At 39.5% G+C, this 19,651-nt stretch overlaps 1 non-coding gene across 1 annotated transcript; it reads right to left on the minus strand.

Annotated features, from left to right (window-relative positions):
* Nucleotides 1-8,677: 8,677 nt before the first annotated feature.
* LOC130959443 (small nucleolar RNA R71) lies at nucleotides 8,678-8,781 on the minus strand. The gene has a single exon (XR_009078522.1). It is a non-coding gene; the product is annotated as a small nucleolar RNA R71 (small nucleolar RNA).
* Nucleotides 8,782-19,651: the final 10,870 nt, after the last annotated feature.

Consider the following 19,651-nt stretch of genomic DNA (forward strand, 5'->3'; position numbering starts at 1 on the left):
CGACTCTAAGCTTGCTCAGCTTTTGAGGAGGAAAGAACTTAGCCAAGAAGGCCGTGACCAGCTTATCCCAAGAGTCCAGGCTATCTTTAGGTTGAGAGTCCAACCAGGCTCTAGCTCTGTCTCTTATAGCAAAAGGAAAAAGCATGAGTCTGTAGACTTCAGGATCTACTCCATTAGTCTTCACAGTCTCACAGATCTGCAAGAACTCAGTTAAGAACTGGTAGGGATCTTCTAATGGAAGTCCATGAAACTTGCAGTTTTGTTGCATTAGAGCAACTAATTGAGGTTTCAGCTCAAAATTGTTTGCTCCAATGGCAGGAATTGAGATGCTTCTTCCATCAAACTTGGACGTAGGTGTGGTATAATCACCAAGCATCCTTCTTGAATTATTGTTGTTAGGTTCGGCTGCCATCTTCTTTTCTTGTTCGAAAATTTCGGCAAGGTTATCTTTGGATTATTGTAATTTAGCTTCTCTTAGTTTCCTCTTCAGAGTCCTTTCAGGTTCTGGATCAGCTTCAACAAGAATGCCTTTTTCCTTGTTCCTGCTCATATGAAAGAGAAGAGAACAGAAAAAAGAAGAGGAATCCTCTTTGTCACAGTAAAGAGGTTCCTTATTATTCGTAGAAGAAAAAGGGAATAAACAAAGGAGAATCCAAACACAAGGGTAAGGATAGGGGCAGTGATTTGAGATGAAGAGAGGTGAAGAGAAGTGTTAGTAAATAAATAAATAGAAGAAGATGAGAGAGAGAATTCGAAAATTAATTTTGAAAAGGAGTTAATGATTTTCGAAAATTAAAGATGAGATAGAATTAAAATTAAAATTTAAAACAATTAGTTAATTTAAAAAGAATTTTGAAAAAGGGATGAGATATTTTCGAAAATTAGAGAGGGAAAAGTAGTTAGGTGGTTTTGAAAAAGATAAGAAACAAACAAAAAGTCAAATAGTTAGTTGAAAAAGATTTGAAAATCAAATTTGAAAAGATAAGAAGATAAGAAGTTAGAAAAGATATTTTAAAATCAAATTTTTGAAAAAGATAAAATTTTGAAAAAGATATGATATAAAAGATAAGATAAGATAGATTTAATTTTTCAAATTAAAATTAATTACTTGACTAACAAGAAACTAAAAGATATGATTCTAGAGTTTAAAGATTGAACCTTTCTTAACAAGAAAGTAACAAACTTCAAATTTTTGAATCAATCACATTAATTGTTAGTATAATTTTCGAAAATAAAGATAAAATTAAGAAAAAGATTTTTTTTTGAAAAAATTAAAATAGAAAATTCGAAAATAAATAAATGAAAAATGAAAAAGAATTGATTTTTGAAAAATATTTTGAAAAGATAAGATTTTTAAATTTGAAATTTTGACTTGACTCGTAAGAAACAACTAATTTTAAAAATTTTTTACTAAGACAACCCAAAATTTCGAAATTTATGAGAAAAATAAGGATAAGATATTTTTTGATTTTTGAATTTTTAATTATGAGAGAAAAACAACAAAAAGACTCGATGCATTAAAATTTTAGATTAAAACAATGAATGCATGCAAGAACACTATGAATGTCAAGATGAACACCAAGAACACTTTGAAGATCATGATGAACATCAAGAACATATTTTTGAAAAAATTTTGATGCAAAGAAAACATGCAAGACACCAAACTTAGAAACCTTTAATGCTTAGACTCTATGAATGCAAGAATGCACATGAAAAACAATAAAAGACACAAAACAAGAAAACATCAAGATCAAACAAGAAGACTTACCAAGAACAACTTGAAGATCATGAAGAACACTATGAATGCATGAATTTTCAAAAAATGCAAGAGATTTTTAAAACATGCAATTGACACCAAACTTAAAAATTGACACAAGACTCAAACAAGAAACACAAAATATTTTTGGTTTTTATGATTTTATGATTTTTTTTTTGGATTTTCTTAATAAATTTTTCAAAAACATATTTTAGAAAAAGGAAGTAATGAATTCATAGTCCTCAATCAAAACCCCAGGAATTAGACATGGCTTTACAGCCAGCCAAGCTTCAACCTACTTTATGAAACACTAGAATTCATTCTTAAAAATTTTGAATAATTTTTCTGTAACACCCTAACTACCAAAGCTCACGCTTCCGGCTGCGCGACTCTGATAGCTCGGACATTACGACGACACTTTTTCTATTTAATATTAAAATATGAGCCTGTTTAAAACTTTAAACCGCAAAACCGCATCTCAAAAAATACTTTTGCTATACAATGTACATCCATACATATCATACAACATACAGAAACTCATAAAGAGTACATCCATATATATATACATACATATATATATATAATATTACAATCATTACCCAATACAATTCCTATCCCTCTTACAGAATAAATCAAGATAAAGGCGAGGGTACAAAAAATAATAATCTAAAGCAACACAGAGCATCTCAATAACAAAATAAACTCTTCGTGACTTCTGCGCCCATATCCTGAAAGGGGGAAAAATGTAAGGGGGTGAGAACATCATCCTCGAAAGGGTTCTCAGTAGAGGGTTTTTGGGAATTACTGTAATAGGATACATGAAGATAAACCGTACTAGTGATTAATAACTGACTTATGCCTCTTTTCAAAAACAATGGTTTACCATAAAAGATAAATATGAAATCCTTTTTTGAAAGAGGAAACTGTTCATTTAAAACAACATTCAAAAGCCTTTCAAAAGGTTTATCTATGCTGAACCAAAATACCTTTTCATACTTTTCCAAACCAGAAATACAAAACCGAAATCAACCGTCGGTCCATCTCATTTTAACCACGGCCCTAGGCCCAAACAATCCAACCATAACCAATCCACCACAATCCAACAGAGTTCTAAACGCAAACACAAGTAGGAAGATGCAAACACAAACAAACAGTTATTGCAAGTAGAACAATTAGCAGTTAATCACATAGGCAAATCAAGTACAATATGCACACCCAAACAATGTCACATAGATGCATATGATGCATGCCTGTCCCTAGTGGCTGATGATATCATCTGTCGGTTATAGAGCCAACCCGACAAGTCCTGGTAGCTAACCATTGGACTGTCCCTCTGTCGTGTCTCCCCAACTCGAGTTATACTCAATATAAACTTGATCATAATCATGATCCATATCCATCACCCTCACTGGTGAATATTTATGGGGGTGAGCTCATCCGGGAATTTCACAGTGCCCGGCCACCCTGACGACATAGGGTCAAAAGAGCTTCGAGTCTCCACCTGGAGCACGTGGTGGCTAGCCACTGCTTCCTCCCAGGAAAACTCTTATCTCCGATAGTGGAAGTGCACCATCACAACTTATCAGTGTCTCAGCATAAATGCTTTCATTCTCAATCATGGATCAACATCCATCTCAGCCATCCGGCTCACGGTTCAATCCAGAATCAGCCAATATTCATATCATTCAAGCCATTCTAGCTCACGATAAGTTGAAACTAAGAGTCCCAAGTCTTTAGGGAAGGTCATCTTACATCAATTCTTTAAAATTCATTGAAACTCTTAAAATCATAGATTCTCGGTTCAAGTAAATAAAACTAAATTTATTATGAAACTGAACCATATAAAATCACAAGTTCCAACCCAGTCCAAAAATCAACTCATTTGAAACGGAACCGGTTCATTTGAATCAAACCGCTTTCAGATTTCTTTTTGGAACCCATTTTTCCAACTCTTCTAAAATGCCTCAAACTTGATTACTCAATCAAAAGTCTAGGTTCCTTTAAAAATTCACCAAAAACTCCTTTTTATATTGAAATCAATATTAGAGCATCATTCTTTCCTTCAGTGATTCAAACTGTAAAAATAGTTCAGTTCTAAATAAGCCAAACTCAATGCATAAAGTTCATTAAATAAATTAAGCTTGAAAACATAAATATCCTCTTAATAAATCAATTAATACAATTTCTCAAATCCAACCTTTTTTAAATAACCTTTCAAACAAAACTAAGAGTTTATAGAAATTTCGGCAGCACCTCCCCTAAAACTTGGACTTTTGCCACCCGGTTCGGGTCCCAACTAAACCGTTCCTCATTCCTTTTCAACAACACAAAACCATAAATCAATTTAAAGCAGGCTAAATCCAACAATCGCCTCAGTGGCGTATCTCAAGGATACCATCTCAAAATCAATTCAATATCAATCGATTTAACTCATTTCCAAAGCTTTAAAGAATCAGTTCGGCAATAAATCATTTGTCCATAACCAAGTCAATTAAAGTAAACCAGGATGAATTCAAAAGTGCATTTGACTTCTCACATTATTGAAATAATTGACTCAATTCAAACCAATCCTCAACGGTTTAAACTCAGATTTCAAATCTTTAAGAATCAACTTTAAAACATTATATTTCACAAAGCCGCACAAAAATTCAGCCAAACTAACATCCATAATCATTCGAGTCAATCAAATAATACATAAGCAATTACAATCACCAAAAATACAACATCTCACATCAGTATCCATATGTAATAATTCCAATACATAAAACATAGTTTTTGGAAAGCGCCCCTACCTCAAAACGCAATTCCATAACCCAACGTCTCTCAAAATCCTTTTCGCCTCAGCTTGAAATCACAATCAAAATCCCGACAGCCAAAACCTCAGTTCCACGCCACTTTCGCAACAGTCTCAACAACTCTAATCGCAACATATAACAATCGAACTCAATCTTATTGCAATTAATGCCACAAACCTCAGCGTGAGATAACAGAATAATAACGAAAGGGCTTTCAAATCGAAACGCTTACCGAACTGATGAAGGAACGACTGAACCGAAACAGCAGCGGTCTCTGAACCGGTTCGGTAGCTGATGAGCGGATAATTTGTACGCTTTTTGGCATTGTTTTTAGTATGTTTTTAGTGTGATCTAGTTAGTTTTTAGTATATTTTTATTAGTTTTTAATTAAAATTCACTTTTCTGGACTTTACTATGAGTTTGTGTGTTTTTCTGTGATTTCAGGTATTTTCTGGCTGAAATTGAGGGACCTGAGCAAAAATCTGATCCAGAGACTCAAAAGGACTGCAGATGCTGTTGGATTCTGACCTCCCTGCACTCGAAGTGGATTTTCTAGAGCTACAGAAGCCCAATTGGCGCGCTCTCAACGGCGTTGGAAAGTAGACATTCTGGGCTTTCCAGCAATATATGATAGTACATACTTTGCCCAAGATTTGATGGCCCAAACCGGCGTTCAAAGTCACCTCAAGAAATTCCAGCGTTAAACGCCGGAACTGGCACCTAAATGGGAGTTAAACGCCCAAACTGGCATAAAAGCTGGCGTTTAACTCCAAGAGGAGTCTCTACACGAAAAAGCTTCATTTTCTCAGCCCAAGCACACACCAAGTGGGCCCGGAAGTGGATTTTTATGTCATTTACTCATCTCTGTACACCCTAGGCTACTAGTTTTCTATAAGTAGGACCTTTTACTATTGTATTTGTACAGATCTTGGTAGCCATCTTTGAGTTTTATGCTATCTTAGATCACTGGGAGGCTGGCCATTCGGCCATGCCTAGACCTTGTTCTTATGTATTTTCAACGGTGGAGTTTCTACACACCATAGATTAAGGTGTGGAGCTCTGCTGTACCTCGAGTATTAATGCAATTACTATTGTTCTTCTATTCAATTCCGCTTGTTCTTGTTCCAAGATATCACTTGTTCTTCAACTTGATGAAGGTGATGATCTGTGACACTCATCATCATTCTCACTCATGAACAAAGTGACTGACAACCACTCTTGTTCTACAAGCATTCGAGGCTCTAGTGAATATCTCTTGGATTCTTTAGCCGGAATCTTCGTGGTATAGGCGAGAACTGATGGCGGCATTCAAGAGAATCCGGAAGGTCTAACCTTGTCTGTGGTATTCTGAGTAGGATTCAATGATTGAATGACTGTGACGTGCTTCAAACTCCTGAGGGCGGGGCGTTAGTGACAGACGCAAAAGAATCACTGGATTCTATTCCGGCCTGATTGAGAACCGACAGATGAATTCCGCTATGACTGTGACAGGGCATATGCAATCGCTTTCAATGAGAGGATGGGAGGTAGCCACTGACAACGGTGAAACCCTACACGAGCTTGCCATGGAAAGGAGTAAGAAGGATTGGATGAAGACAGTAGGAAAGCAGAGAAACGGAAGGGAAGGCATCTTCATACGCTTATCTGAAGCTCTCACCAATGATACACATAAGTATCTCTATCTTTATCTTTATGTTTTATTCATCATCTATACCCATTTGAGTCTGCCTGACTAAGATCGACAAGGTGACCATAGCTTGCTTCATAGCAACAATCTCCGTGGGATCGACCCTTACTCACGTAAGGTATTACTTGGACGACCCAGTGCACTTGCTGGTTAGTTGTGCGAAGTTGTGTTTATGCCATGGTATTGAGCACCAAGTCTTTGGAGCCATTACTAGGGATTATTTGAGATGTGAAAAAGTATTGATCACAATTTCGTGCACCAAGTTTTTGGCGCCGTTGCCGGGGATTGTTTGTGTATGGACAACTGACGGTTCATCTTGTTGCTTAGATTAGGTATTTATTTTTTTTCGAAATTCTTGAAGATGAATTCTAGAGTTTCATGATGATTTGTTGAAATCTGGCTGGCTGAGAAGCCATGTCTAATCTCATTGGACCGAGGTTTCAACTTAGCATCACAGAAGCTTGTTGATTTTTTTTGTCAATCTTGCTTTTGGAGCAGTGATCTGCTAAGGCTTGGCTGGCCTTTGGCCATGTCTAGTGTTTTGGACCGAAGCTTTCTTTGAAAGCTTGGCTGGCTGTGAAGCCATGTCTAATTCCTGGACCGGAGTCTTAGACTAGCATTGCACTGATTCCTGGAATTCTCATTAAGAATTTTGATATCTTTTTCCACTTAATTTTCGAAAATCACAAAAAAAAAAAAATTTACAAAATCATAAAAACCAAAAATATTTGATGTTTCTTGCTTGAGTCTAGTGTCTCATCTTAAGTTTGGTGTCAATTGCATACATTCATGTGTCTCAAGGATCTTCAAGTGATTCTTGATGATTTCTTACTCTGATCTTTGAATTCTTTTGACTTGAGTGTTTATGTGTCTCATGTAGTGTCAGTAGTATACAAACTGCTAAGTTTGGTGTCTTGCATGCATTGTTATTTGATTCTTGTTGCATTTTGATTATTAAAAATCCAAAAATTTTTTAATTTGTGTCTTTTCAAGTCAATAACACAAAGAATTGAAGATTTAGAACATACTGCAGAGGAATTATACAGAAAAAAGCTGAGCATTCGAAAATGCCCAGTGAAGAAGACAGACTGGCGTTTAAACGCCAGCCAGGGTACCTGGTTAGGCGTTTAACGCCCAAAAAGGGTGCATTTTGGGCGTTAAACGCCAGAATGGATACCATTCTGGGCGTTTAACGCCAGGATGGTGCTAGGAGGAAGATTTTGTTTTCAAAATCAAATTTTTCTAAGTTTTCAAAGTTTTTCAAAATCAAATCTTTTTCAAATCATATCTTTTCAATCAAATGTTTTCAAAATCAATTTCTTTCCTTTTTCAAAGATACTTACTAACAATTAATGATTTGATTGAACATCTCAAATTTGTTGCCTTTTCTGTTGAGAAAGGTTTAATGTTTGAATCATATCTTTTCTTGTTAGGCAAGTCATTAATTTTTAAAATCAAATCTTTTTAAAAATTGTTTTCAAATCATATCTTTTAAAATGGTTTTCAAATCAAATCTTTTCAATCATATCTTCTTAACCACATCTTTTTCAAAATAATTTTTCAATCAAATCTTTTTAACTTCTAATTTCAAAATCTTTTTTTTCAAAAATCACTTGATTTCTTTCTCACTTTTATTCTCGAAAATCAATTAAGTGTTTTTCAAAATGTTTTCAAAATCTTTTTAATTTGATTTTCGAAAATTACCTTCCTCTCTTCCCACATCCTTCTATTTATGGAGTACTACTCCCTCTTAATGCACAATTCGAACTTCATCCAATTAAAGTTCGAATTCTTCCCCTTCTTCTTTCTTCTATTCTTCTTTTCCTCTGACACCTCAAGGAATCTCTATACTGTGACATAGAGGATTCCATATCTTCTTGTTCCCTTCTCTTTCATATGAGCAGGAGCTGAGACAAAGGCATTCTTGTTGAAGCTGACCCTGAACCTGAAAGGACCTTGAAGAGAAAGCTAAGAGAAGCCAAAGCACAACTCTCTCTAGAGGACCTGACCGAATTCTTCAAAGAAGAAGAACTCATGGCAGCCGAAAATAACAACAATGCCAACAATGCAAGGAAGGTGCTGGGTGACTTTACTGCACCTACTCCCGACTTCTATGGGAGAAGCATCTCTATCCCTGCCATTGGAGCAAACAACTTTGAGCTTAAGCCTCAGTTGGTTTCTCTACTGCAACAGAATTGCAAGTTCCATGGACTTCCAATGGAAGATCCACATCAGTTTTTAGCTGAGTTCTTGCAAATCTGTGACACAGTCAAGACTAATGGGGTTGACCCTGAGGTCTACAGACTGATGCTATTCCCTTTTGCTATAAGAGACAGAGCTAGAATATGGTTGGACTCTCAACCTAAGGATAGCCTGGACTATTGGGAAAAGCTAGTCAATGCCTTCTTGGCAAAGTTCTTTCCACCTCAAAAATGGAGTAAGCTTAGAGTGGAAGTCCAAACCTTTAGACAGAAGGATGGAGAATCCCTCTATGAAGCTTGGGAAAGATACAAACAATTGATCAGAAAATGTCCATCTAACATGCTTTCTGAATGGAGCATCATAGGTATTTTCTATGATGGTCTCTTTGAACTATCCAAGATGTCCTTGGATAGCTCTGCTGGAGGATCTCTTCATCTGAAGAAGACGCCTACAGAAGCTCAAAAGCTCATTGAAATGGTTGCAAATAACCAATTCATGTACACTTCTGAAAGGAATCCTGTGAACAATGGGACAAGTCAGAAGAAAGGAGTTCTTGAGATTGATGCTCTGAATGCCATACTGGCTCAGAACAAGATATTGACTCAACAAGTCAATTTGATTTCTCAAAGTCTGTCTGGAATGCAAAATGCACCAAGCAGTACTAAGGATGCTTCCTCTGAGGAAGAAGCTTATGATCCTGAGAACCCTTCAATGGAAGAGGTGAATTACCTAGGAGAACCCTATGGAAACACCTATAATTCTTCATGGAGAAATCACCCAAATTTCTCATGGAAAAATCAAGAGAAACCTCAACAAGGTTTCAATAACAATAATGGTGGAAGAAACAGGTTTAGCAATGGCAAGCCTTTTCCATCATCTTCTCAGCAACAGACAGAGAATTCTAAGCAGAACCAATCTGACTTAGCAACCATGGTCTCTGATCTAATCAAAACCACTCAAAGTTTCATGACTGAAACAAGGTCTTCCATTAGGAATTTGGGAGCACAAGTGGGACAGCTGAGCAAGAAAGTTACTGAACTCCCTCCTAGTACTCTCCCAAGTAATACAGAAGAAAATCCAAAAGGAGAGTGCAAAGCCATAACCATGGCCGAATTTGGAGAGGAAGGAGATGAAGTGGACGCCACTGAGGAAGACCTCAATGGGCGTGCACTGACCTCCACTGAGTTCCCCAATGAGGAACCATGGGAATCTGAGGCTCAAAATGAGACCATAGAGATTCCATTGGACCTACTTCTGCCTTTCATGAGCTCTGATGAGTATTCTTCCTCTGAAGAGGATGAGTATGTCACTGAAGAGCAAGTTGCTACATACCTTGGAGCAATCATGAAGTTAAATGACAAGTTATTTGGAAATGAGACTTGGGAGAATGAACCTCCTTTGCTCACCAAAGAACTGGATGACTTGTCTAGGCAGAAATTACCTCAAAAGAGACAAGATCCTGGGAAGTTTTCCATACCTTGTACCATAGGCACCATGACCTTCAAGAAGGCTCTGTGTGACTTAGGGTCAAGTGTAAACCTCATGCCTCTCTCTGTAATGGAGAAGCTAGGGATCTTTGAGGTACAAGCTGCAAGAATCTCATTAGAGATGGCAGACAACTCAAGAAAACAAGCTCATGGACTTGTAGAGAATGTTTTGGTAAAGGTTGAAGACCAGTACATTCCTACTGATTTCATAGTCCTAGAGACTGGGAAGTGCATGGATGAATCCATCATCCTTGGCAGACCCTTCCTAGCCACAGCAAAGGCTGTGATTGATGTTGATGGAGGTGAACTGATCATTCAAGTGAATGAAAAATCCTATGTGTTTAAGGCTCAAGGATATCCCTCTATCACCATGGAGAAGAAGCATGAAGAGCTTCTCTCAAATCAGAGACTAACAGAGCCCCCACAGTCAAACTCTAAGTTTGGTGTTGGGAGGCCACAACCAAACTCTAAGTTTGGTGTTGAACCCCCACATTTAAACTCTAAGTTTGGTATTGGGAGGTCCCAACATTGCTCTGAATATCTGTGAGGCTCCATGAGAGCCCTCTGTCAAGCTACTGACATTAAAGAAGCGCTTGTTGGGAGGTAACCCAATGATTATATTTTATATATTTTCCTTTGTCATTTTATCTTATTTTGTAGGTTGATGATCATGAGAAGTCACAAAATCCATTGAAAAAGCAAAAACAAAATGAAAAACAGGAAGAAAAATAGCACACCCTGGAGGAAGAAGTTGCTGGCGTTCAAACGCCAGTAAACCTAGCAGTTGGGCGTTTAACGCCCAGTCTAGCACCATTCTGGGCGTTTAACGCCAGAAAGGGGCACCAGACTGGCGTTAAACGCCAGAAAAGGGCAAGAACCTGGCGTTAAACGCCAGGAATGGGCATCAGCCCGGCGTTTAACGCCAGAAATGGCTCAAAACGTGATTTTGAGCAACATTTGGTGCAGGGATGACTTTTCCTTGACACCACAGGATCTGTGGACCCCACAAGATCCCCACCAACCCCACCACCACTCTCTCTCTTCTTCCCCCATTCACCAATCACCTCAATACCTCTTCCCCAAAAACCCCTCACCTATCAAATCCCATCTTTCTCTTCACCACTCACATCCATCCTTCATAAAACCTCACCAACCTCACCCTTCAAATTCAAACCACTTTCCCTCCCAAACCCACCCATAATGGCCGAACCCCATCTCCCCTCTCTCCTATAAATACCCTTCTTCATTCCTTCATTTTCACACAACCTAAACACCACTCCCCCCCTCCTTGGCCGAAATACATAAGCCATCTCCTTCTCCCTCATTTCTTCTTCTTCTACTCTCTTCTTTCTTCTTTTGCTCGAGGACGAGCAAACCTTTTAAGTTTGGTGTGGTAAAAGCGTTGCTTTTTCGTTTTCCATAACCATTTATGGCATCCAAGGCCGGAGAAACCTCTAGAAAGAGGAAAGGGAAGGCAAAAGCTTCCACCTCCGAGTCATGGGAGATGGATAGATTCATCTCAAGGGTGCATCAAGACCACTTCTATGAAGTTGTGGCCTTGAAGAAGGTGATCCCCGAGGCCCCCTTTTCACTCAAAAAGAGTGAATATCCGGAGATCCGCCATGAGATCCGAAGAAGAGGTTGGGAAGTGCTTACCAACCCCATTCAACAAGTCGGAATCTTGATGGTTCAAGAGTTCTATGCCAATGCATGGATCACCAAGAACCATGACCAAAGTGTGAACCCGGATCCAAAGAACTATCTTACTATGGTTCGGGGGAAATACTTGGATTTTAGTCCGGAAAATGTAAGGTTAGCATTCAACTTGCCCATGATGCAAGGAGATGAACATCCTTACACTAGAAGGGTCAACTTTGATCAAAGGTTGGACCAAGTCCTCACAGTCATATGTGAAGAGGGCGCACAATGGAAGAGAGACTCAAGAGGGAAGCCGGTTCAATTGAGAAGGCATGACCTCAAGCCCGTGGCTAGAGGATGGTTGGAGTTCATCCACGCTCAATCATTCCCACTAGCAACCGGTCCGAAGTTACTCTAGACCGGGCCATCATGATTCATAGCATCATGATTGGAGAAGAAGTGGAAGTTCATGAGGTTATAGCCCAAGAACTCTACAAGGTGGCGGACAAGTCTTCCACCTTGGCAAGGTTAGCCTTTCCTCATCTCATTTGTCACCTCTGTTATTCAGTTGGAGTTGACATAGAAGGAGATATCCCCATTGATGAGGACAAGCCCATCACCAAGAAAAGGATGGAGCAAACAAGAGACCCCTCTCATCATGAGATCCCTGAGATACCTCAAGGGATGCACTTTCCTCCACAAGACTATTGGGAGCAAGTAAACACCTCCCTAGGAGAATTGAGTTCCAACATGGGACAACTAAGGGTGGAGCATCAAGAGCATTCCATCCTCCTCCATGAAATTAGAGAAGATCAAAGAATCATAAGAGAGGAGCAACAAAGACAAGGAAGAGACATTGAGGAGCTCAAGCACTCCATAAGACCTTCAAGAGGAAGAACAAGCCGCCATCACTAAGGTGGACCCGTTCTTTAATCTCCTTGTTCTTTAATTTTCTGTTTTTCGAATTTTAGTGCTTTATATTATCCATGTTTGTGTCTTGTGATCATTAGTGTCTATGCCTTAAAGTTATGAATGTCCTATGAATCCATCACCTTTCTTAAGAACTGTTCTTAATTGAAAAAGAAAAGAATTGCATGAATTTTGAATTTTATAACAGTTTAATTATTTTGATGTGGTGGCAACACTTTTGTTCTCTGAATGTATGCTTAAACAGTGCATATGTCTTTTGAATTTGTGGTTCATGAATGTTGGCTCTTGAAAGAATGATGAAAAAGGAGACATGTTACTGAGGATCTGAAAAATCATAAAAATGATTCTTGAAGCAAGAAAAAGCAGTGAATACAAAAAAAAAAGAAAAAAAAAAGAGAGGCGAAAAAAAAAAACTGAAAAAAAAAGAGAAAAAGAAAGAAAAAAGAAAGAAATAAAGTTGTGATCCAAGGCAATAAGAGTGTGCTTAAGAACCCTGGACACCTCTAATTGGGGACTTTAGCAAAGCTGAGTCACAATCTGAAAAGGTTCACCCAATTATGTGTCTGTGGCATGTATGTATCCGGTGGTAATACTGGAAGACAGAGTGCTTTGGGCCACGGCCAAGACTCAATAAGTAGCTGTGTTCAAGAATCATCATACTTAACTAGGAGAATCAATAACACTATCTGGATTCTAAGTTCCTAAAGAAGCCAATCATTCTGAGTTCCAAAGGATAAAGTGAGATGCCAAAACTATTCAGAAGCAAAAAGCTAGAAGCCCCGCTCATCTAATTAATACTGATCTTCATAGATGTTTTTGGAATTCATTGCATGTCCCTTCTTTTTATCCTATTTGATCTTTAGTTGCTTGGGGACAAGCAACAATTTAAGTTTGGTGTTGTGATGAGCGGATAATTTGTACGCTTTTTGGCATTGTTTTTAGTATGTTTTTAGTGTGATCTAGTTAGTTTTTAGTATATTTTTATTAGTTTTTAATTAAAATTGACTTTTCTGGACTTTACTATGAGTTTGTGTGTTTTTCTGTGATTTCAGGTATTTTCTGGCTGAAATTGAGGGACCTGAGCAAAAATCTGATCCAGAGACTCAAAAGGACTGCAGATGCTATTGGATTCTGACCTCCCTGCACTCGAAGTGGATTTTCTAGAGCTACAGAAGCCCAATTGGCGCGCTCTCAACGGCGTTGGAAAGTAGACATCCTGGGCTTTCCAGAAATATATGATAGTCCATACTTTGCCCAAGATTTGATGGCCCAAACCGGCGTTCAAAGTCACCTCAAGAAATTCTAGCGTTAAACGCCGGAACTGGCACCTAAATGGGAGTTAAACGCCCAAACTGGCATAAAAGCTGGCGTTTAACTCCAAGAGGAGTCTCTACACGAAAAAGCTTCATTTGCTCAGCCCAAGCATACACCAAGTGGGCCCGGAAGTGGATTTTTATGTCATTTACTCATCTCTGTACACCCTAGGCTACTAGTTTTCTATAAGTAGGACCTTTTACTATTGTATTTGTACAGATCTTGGTAGCCATCTTTGAGTTTTATGCTATCTTAGATCACTGGGAGGCTGGCCATTCGGCCATGCCTAGACCTTGTTCTTATGTATTTTCAACGGTGGAGTTTCTACACACCATAGATTAAGGTGTGGAGCTCTGCTGTACCTCGAGTATTAATGCAATTACTATTGTTCTTCTATTCAATTCCGCTTGTTCTTGTTCCAAGATATCACTTGTTCTTCAACTTGATGAAGGTGATGATCTGTGACACTCATCATCATTCTCACTCATGAACAAAGTGACTGACAACCACTCTTGTTCTACAAGCATTCGAGGCTCTAGTGAATATCTCTTGGATTCTTTAGCCGGAATCTTCGTGGTATAGGCGAGAACTGATGGCGGCATTCAAGAGAATCCGGAAGGTCTAACCTTGTCTGTGGTATTCTGAGTAGGATTCAATGATTGAATGACTGTGACGTGCTTCAAACTCCTGAGGGCGGGGCGTTAGTGACAGACGCAAAAGAATCACTGGATTCTATTCTGGCCTGATTGAGAACCGACAGATGAATTCCGCTATGACTGTGACAGGGCATATGCAATCGCTTTCAATGAGAGGATGGGAGGTAGCCACTGACAACGGTGAAACCCTACACGAGCTTGCCATGGAAAGGAGTAAGAAGGATTGGATGAAGACAGTAGGAAAGCAGAGAAACGGAAGGGAAGGCATCTTCATACGCTTATCTGAAGCTCTCACCAATGATACACATAAGTATCTCTATCTTTATCTTTATGTTTTATTCATCATCTATACCCATTTGAGTCTGCCTGACTAAGATCTACAAGGTGACCATAGCTTGCTTCATAGCAACAATCTCCGTGGGATCGACCCTTACTCACGTAAGGTATTACTTGGACGACCCAGTGCACTTGCTGGTTAGTTGTGCGAAGTTGTGTTTATGCCATGGTATTGAGCACCAAGTCTTTGGAGCCATTACTAGGGATTATTTGAGATGTGAAAAAGTATTGATCACAATTTCGTGCACCAGTAGCAGCACGGCAGCCACCTCAAGAAGCAGTGGCAACCGAACTCCGGCAATGGTGCCTGGAACCCACATACAGAAACGTTAAAGCTTCTAGAATCTTAAACAAATGAAGACCAAATTTAAAACCCTTACCGGCAGAGTTTTCCGGCAACGGCAGCGGGGTTTTCCGGCGACCAGGCACGGCGGCGATAGCTCTTTCTCAGCGGACCGAAACAACGGAGGCAGAAGGACTCATCTTGCTCCTCCAGCTTGCGTCTTCCCCCTCTTGCCAGTGACAGCGTCGTGGCTCGAGGCCCCATGGACGGCGGCGACGAGACCCGAGTTCTGCCCCTCTTCGACGCGTTCATCTCTTCTCCCTTAGCTCAGGTCGCGAACAGAGAAGATCCATGGTGATGATGGCACGGCGACGCGGCAACGTGAGCGTGCAGCAGCGGTGCCCAGGTGCGGCTACAACGGCGCAAGACAGCGCCCCTTCCTCCTCTTCTCTCATGCCAGCTTCGGTGGATTGACAGTGGCGAAGGCAGCGCGGGTCCTTTCTCTTCTTCGCGATTCACGGCATCAGCGAGGGCGGCTTTTGCGGTCGCACCAGGGAGTGACGGCGGTGCGCGAAGCTTCTCCAGCGATGGCAACGGCGCGGCGGCGCGGCGGCGAGGCGACGGCAACGCGATGAGCTTCCTTCCGCCTCTCCTCTGCCGCAACTCAGTCTCCATCTCCCTCTCTGCCTCAGTTTTTCTCTTTCATGGAAATCAAAGGAAACTGTGTATTGCCGCTGCTCTTAGAAAGGAGGGGCTGCAGCAGTTGTGGGGAAACCGGGTTAGGGGAACCGGGTAGAGTTTCTAGGGTTAGGGTTATGTGTGTTGGGTTTTAGGATTAGGGCAAAAATTGGGTTCAATGGTAATTTTGTAATTTCAAATAAAAGTAGGGGGAATAAAGTAATTGAAACCCAAATTAAACCTAACACTAATTGTATATAGAAAAACGCTATTTGCTCATTAATTTTACAAATCATTTTCAATAGAAAACACAGAACTAAAAATTAGAAATAATATAATTAATTTCTCTATTTTTCCAAAATAGCAGTACTAATATTTAAAATATTACTTATTGGTGGACGAAATTGTGATCCTTATGTTCTTTGTACTTGTATGAATATACCCTTAGGGCACTGTTTATTTTCACAACTCCGTTCAACTAACCAGCAAGTGTACTGGGTCGTCCAAGTAATAAACCTTACGTGAGTAAGGGTCGAATCCACAGAGATTGTTGGTATGAAGCAAGCTATGGTCACCTTGTAAATCTCAGTTAGGGAGATTAAAGGGTAATTGTGATTATTGGAATAAAATAGAAATAAATAAAAAGGATAGAAATACTTATGCAGATTCATTAGTAGAGGTATCAGTTAAGTATATGAAGATGCTGTATGACTCAAGGATGCCTGCTTTCCCACTGCTTCTACTCAATCCTTCTTACTCCTTTCCATGGCAAGCTGTGTATAGGGGTTCACCATCAGCTGTGGCTACTTTCATTCCTCTCGGGAAAATATCCTATGCGGCTGTCACTCGCACAGCTAATCAATCTGGAGGCATCACCCATGGTTGATGGCTACATCCCATCCTCGCAGTGAAAACTAATGCTCACGCACTCTGTCACAGTACGGCTAATCACCGGTTGGTTCCCGCTCCTACTGGAATAGAATCCCTTGATTCTTTTGCGTCTGTCACTAACGCCCAGCAGGTTACAAGTTTGAAGCACGTCACAGTCATTCATTACCAGAATCCTACTCGGAATACCATAGACAAGGTTAGACTTTCCGGATTCCCAGGATCCTACTCGGAATACCACAGACAAGGTGAGACTTTCCGGATCCTCATAAATGCCGCCATCTATCTAGCTTATACCACGAAGATTCTGTTGGGGAATCTAAGAGATACACATTCAAGCTCTGTTGCATGTAGAACGGAAGTGGTTGTCAATCACGCGCGTTCATCAGTGAGAATGATGATGAGGGTTATCTAACTCATCACATTCATCATGTTCTTGGGTACAAATGAATATCTTGGAATAAGAATAAGATAGAGACCGAATAAAAGATAATAGAACTTCATTAATACTTGAGGTACAGCAGAGCTCCACACCCTTAATCTATGGTGTGCAGAAACTCCACCGTTGAAAATACATAAGCAGAAGGTTCAGGCATGGCCGAATGGCCAGCCCCCTTAAACGTGATCAATAGTCTCTTAGGATAAAGAATAAAACAAAACTGAGACCAAAGATGTCTAATACAATAGATAAATGTCCTATATATACTAGACTAGCTCCTAGGGTTTACATGAGTAAGTAATTGATGCATAAATCCACTTCCGGGGCCCACTTGGTGTGTGCTTGGGCTGAGCTTGATCAATCCACGAGCTGAGGCTTCTCTTGGAGTTGAACTCCGAGTTATGACGTGTTTTGGGCGTTCAACTCCGGATCATGACGTTTTTCTGGCGTTTAACTCCAGACAGCAGCATGTACTTGGCGTTCAACGCCAAGTTACGTCGTCATTCTTCGAATAAAGTATGGACTATTATATATTGCTGGAAAGCCCTGGATGTCTACTTTCCAACGCCGTTGAGAGCGCGCCATTTAGAGTTCTGTAGCTCCAGAAAATCCATTTCGAGTGCAGGGAGGTCAGAATCCAACAGCATCAGCAGTCCTTTTGTCAGCCTTTTTCAGAGTTTTGCTCAAGTCCCTCAATTTCAGTCAGAATTTACCTGAAATCACAGAAAAACACACAAACTCATAGTAAAGTTCAGAAATGTGAATTTAACATAAAAACTAAGGAAAACATCCCTAAAAGTAGCTTAAACTTATTAAAAACTATCTAAAAACAATGCCAAAAAGAGTATAAATTATCCGCTCATCACAACACCAAACTTAAATTGTTGCTTGTCCCCAAGCAACTGAAAATCAAATAGGATAAAAAGAAGAGAATATACTATAAAGTCCAAAATATCAATGAATATTAATTTAATTACATGAGCGGGACTTGTAGCTTTTTGCCTCTGAACAGTTTTGGCATCTCACTTTTTCCTTTGAAGTTCAGAGTGATTGGCATCTCTAGGAACTTAGAATTTTGGATAGTGTTATTGACTTTCCTAGTTAAGCATGTTGATTCTTGAACACAGCTACTTTTGAGTCTTGGCTGTGGCCCTAAGCATTTTGTTTTCCAGTATTACCACCGGATACATAAATGCCACAGACACATAACTGGGTGAACCTTTTCAGATTGTGACTCAGCTTTGCTAGTGTCCCCAGTTAGTGGTGTCCAGAGCTCTTAAGCACACTCTTTTGCTTTGGATCACGACTTTAACCATTCAGTCTCAAGCTTTTCACTTGGACCTTCATGACACAAGCACATGGTTAGGGACAGCTTGATTTAGCCGCTTAGGCCTGGATTTTATTTCCTTGGGCCCTCCTATCCATTAATGCTCAAAGCCTTGGATCCTTGCTTTTAAAATTTTCGCCCCTTTTTTTTTTGCTGCTTTTTCTTGCTTCAAGAATCAATTTCATGATGTTTTTCAGATCATCAATAACATTTCTCTTTGTTCATCATTCTTTCAAGAGCCAACAATTTTTAACACTCATAAACAACAAGATCAAAAGACATATGCACTGTTCATTCATTCATTCAGAAAACAAAGGCATTGTCACCACATCAATATAATTAAACTAAATTCAATAATAATTTCGAAAATTATGTACTTCTTGTTCTTTTGAATTAAAACATTTTTCTTTTAAGAGAAGTGAAGGACTAATGGAATTTATTCATAGCTTTAAGGCATGGTTACATACTAATGATCATGAAGTAGAGACACAAAACATAATTAAACATAACAATTAAAAACCGAAACAGAAAGAAATAAAGAACAAGGAATGAATCCACCTTTAGTGGCGTCTTCTTCTTGAAGGACCAATGATGTTCTTCAACTCTTCTATGTCCCTTCCTTGCCTTTGTTGCTCCTCCCTCATTGCTCTTTGATCTTTTCTTATTTCTTGGAGAATGATGGAGTGCTCATGATGTTCCACCGTTAATTGTTCAACATTATGGCTCAAATCTTCTAAGGAGGTATTAAGTTGCTCCCAATAGTTGTTGGGAGGAAAGTGCATTCCTTGAGGCATTTGTTGATGATGAACTTCCTCATGTTCTTCTTGAGGGCCGTGAGGAACTTCTCTGGTTTGCTCCATCCTTTTCTTGGTGATGGGCTTGTCTTCTTCAATGGAGACATCTCCTTCTATGATAACTCCAGCTGAGAAACATAGATGGCATATAAGGTGGGGGAAGGCTAGCCGTGCCATGTATGAAGGCTTGTCAGCTATTTTGTAGAGTTCATTGGAGATGACTTCATGAACCTCTACTTCCTCTCCAATCATGATGCTATGGATCATGATGGCCCGATCCATAGTAACTTCAGATCGGTTGCTTGTAGGGATGATGGATCTTTGGATGAACTCCAACCATCCTCTAGCTACAGGCTTGAGGTCCAGTCTTCTTAGTTGGACTGGCTTGCCTTTGGAGTCTATTCTCCATTGGGCTCCTTCCACGCATATGTCCATAAGGAC

Source organism: Arachis stenosperma, chromosome 10, assembly GCF_014773155.1.
Source record: "Arachis stenosperma cultivar V10309 chromosome 10, arast.V10309.gnm1.PFL2, whole genome shotgun sequence".
NCBI lineage: Eukaryota > Viridiplantae > Streptophyta > Magnoliopsida > Fabales > Fabaceae > Arachis > Arachis stenosperma.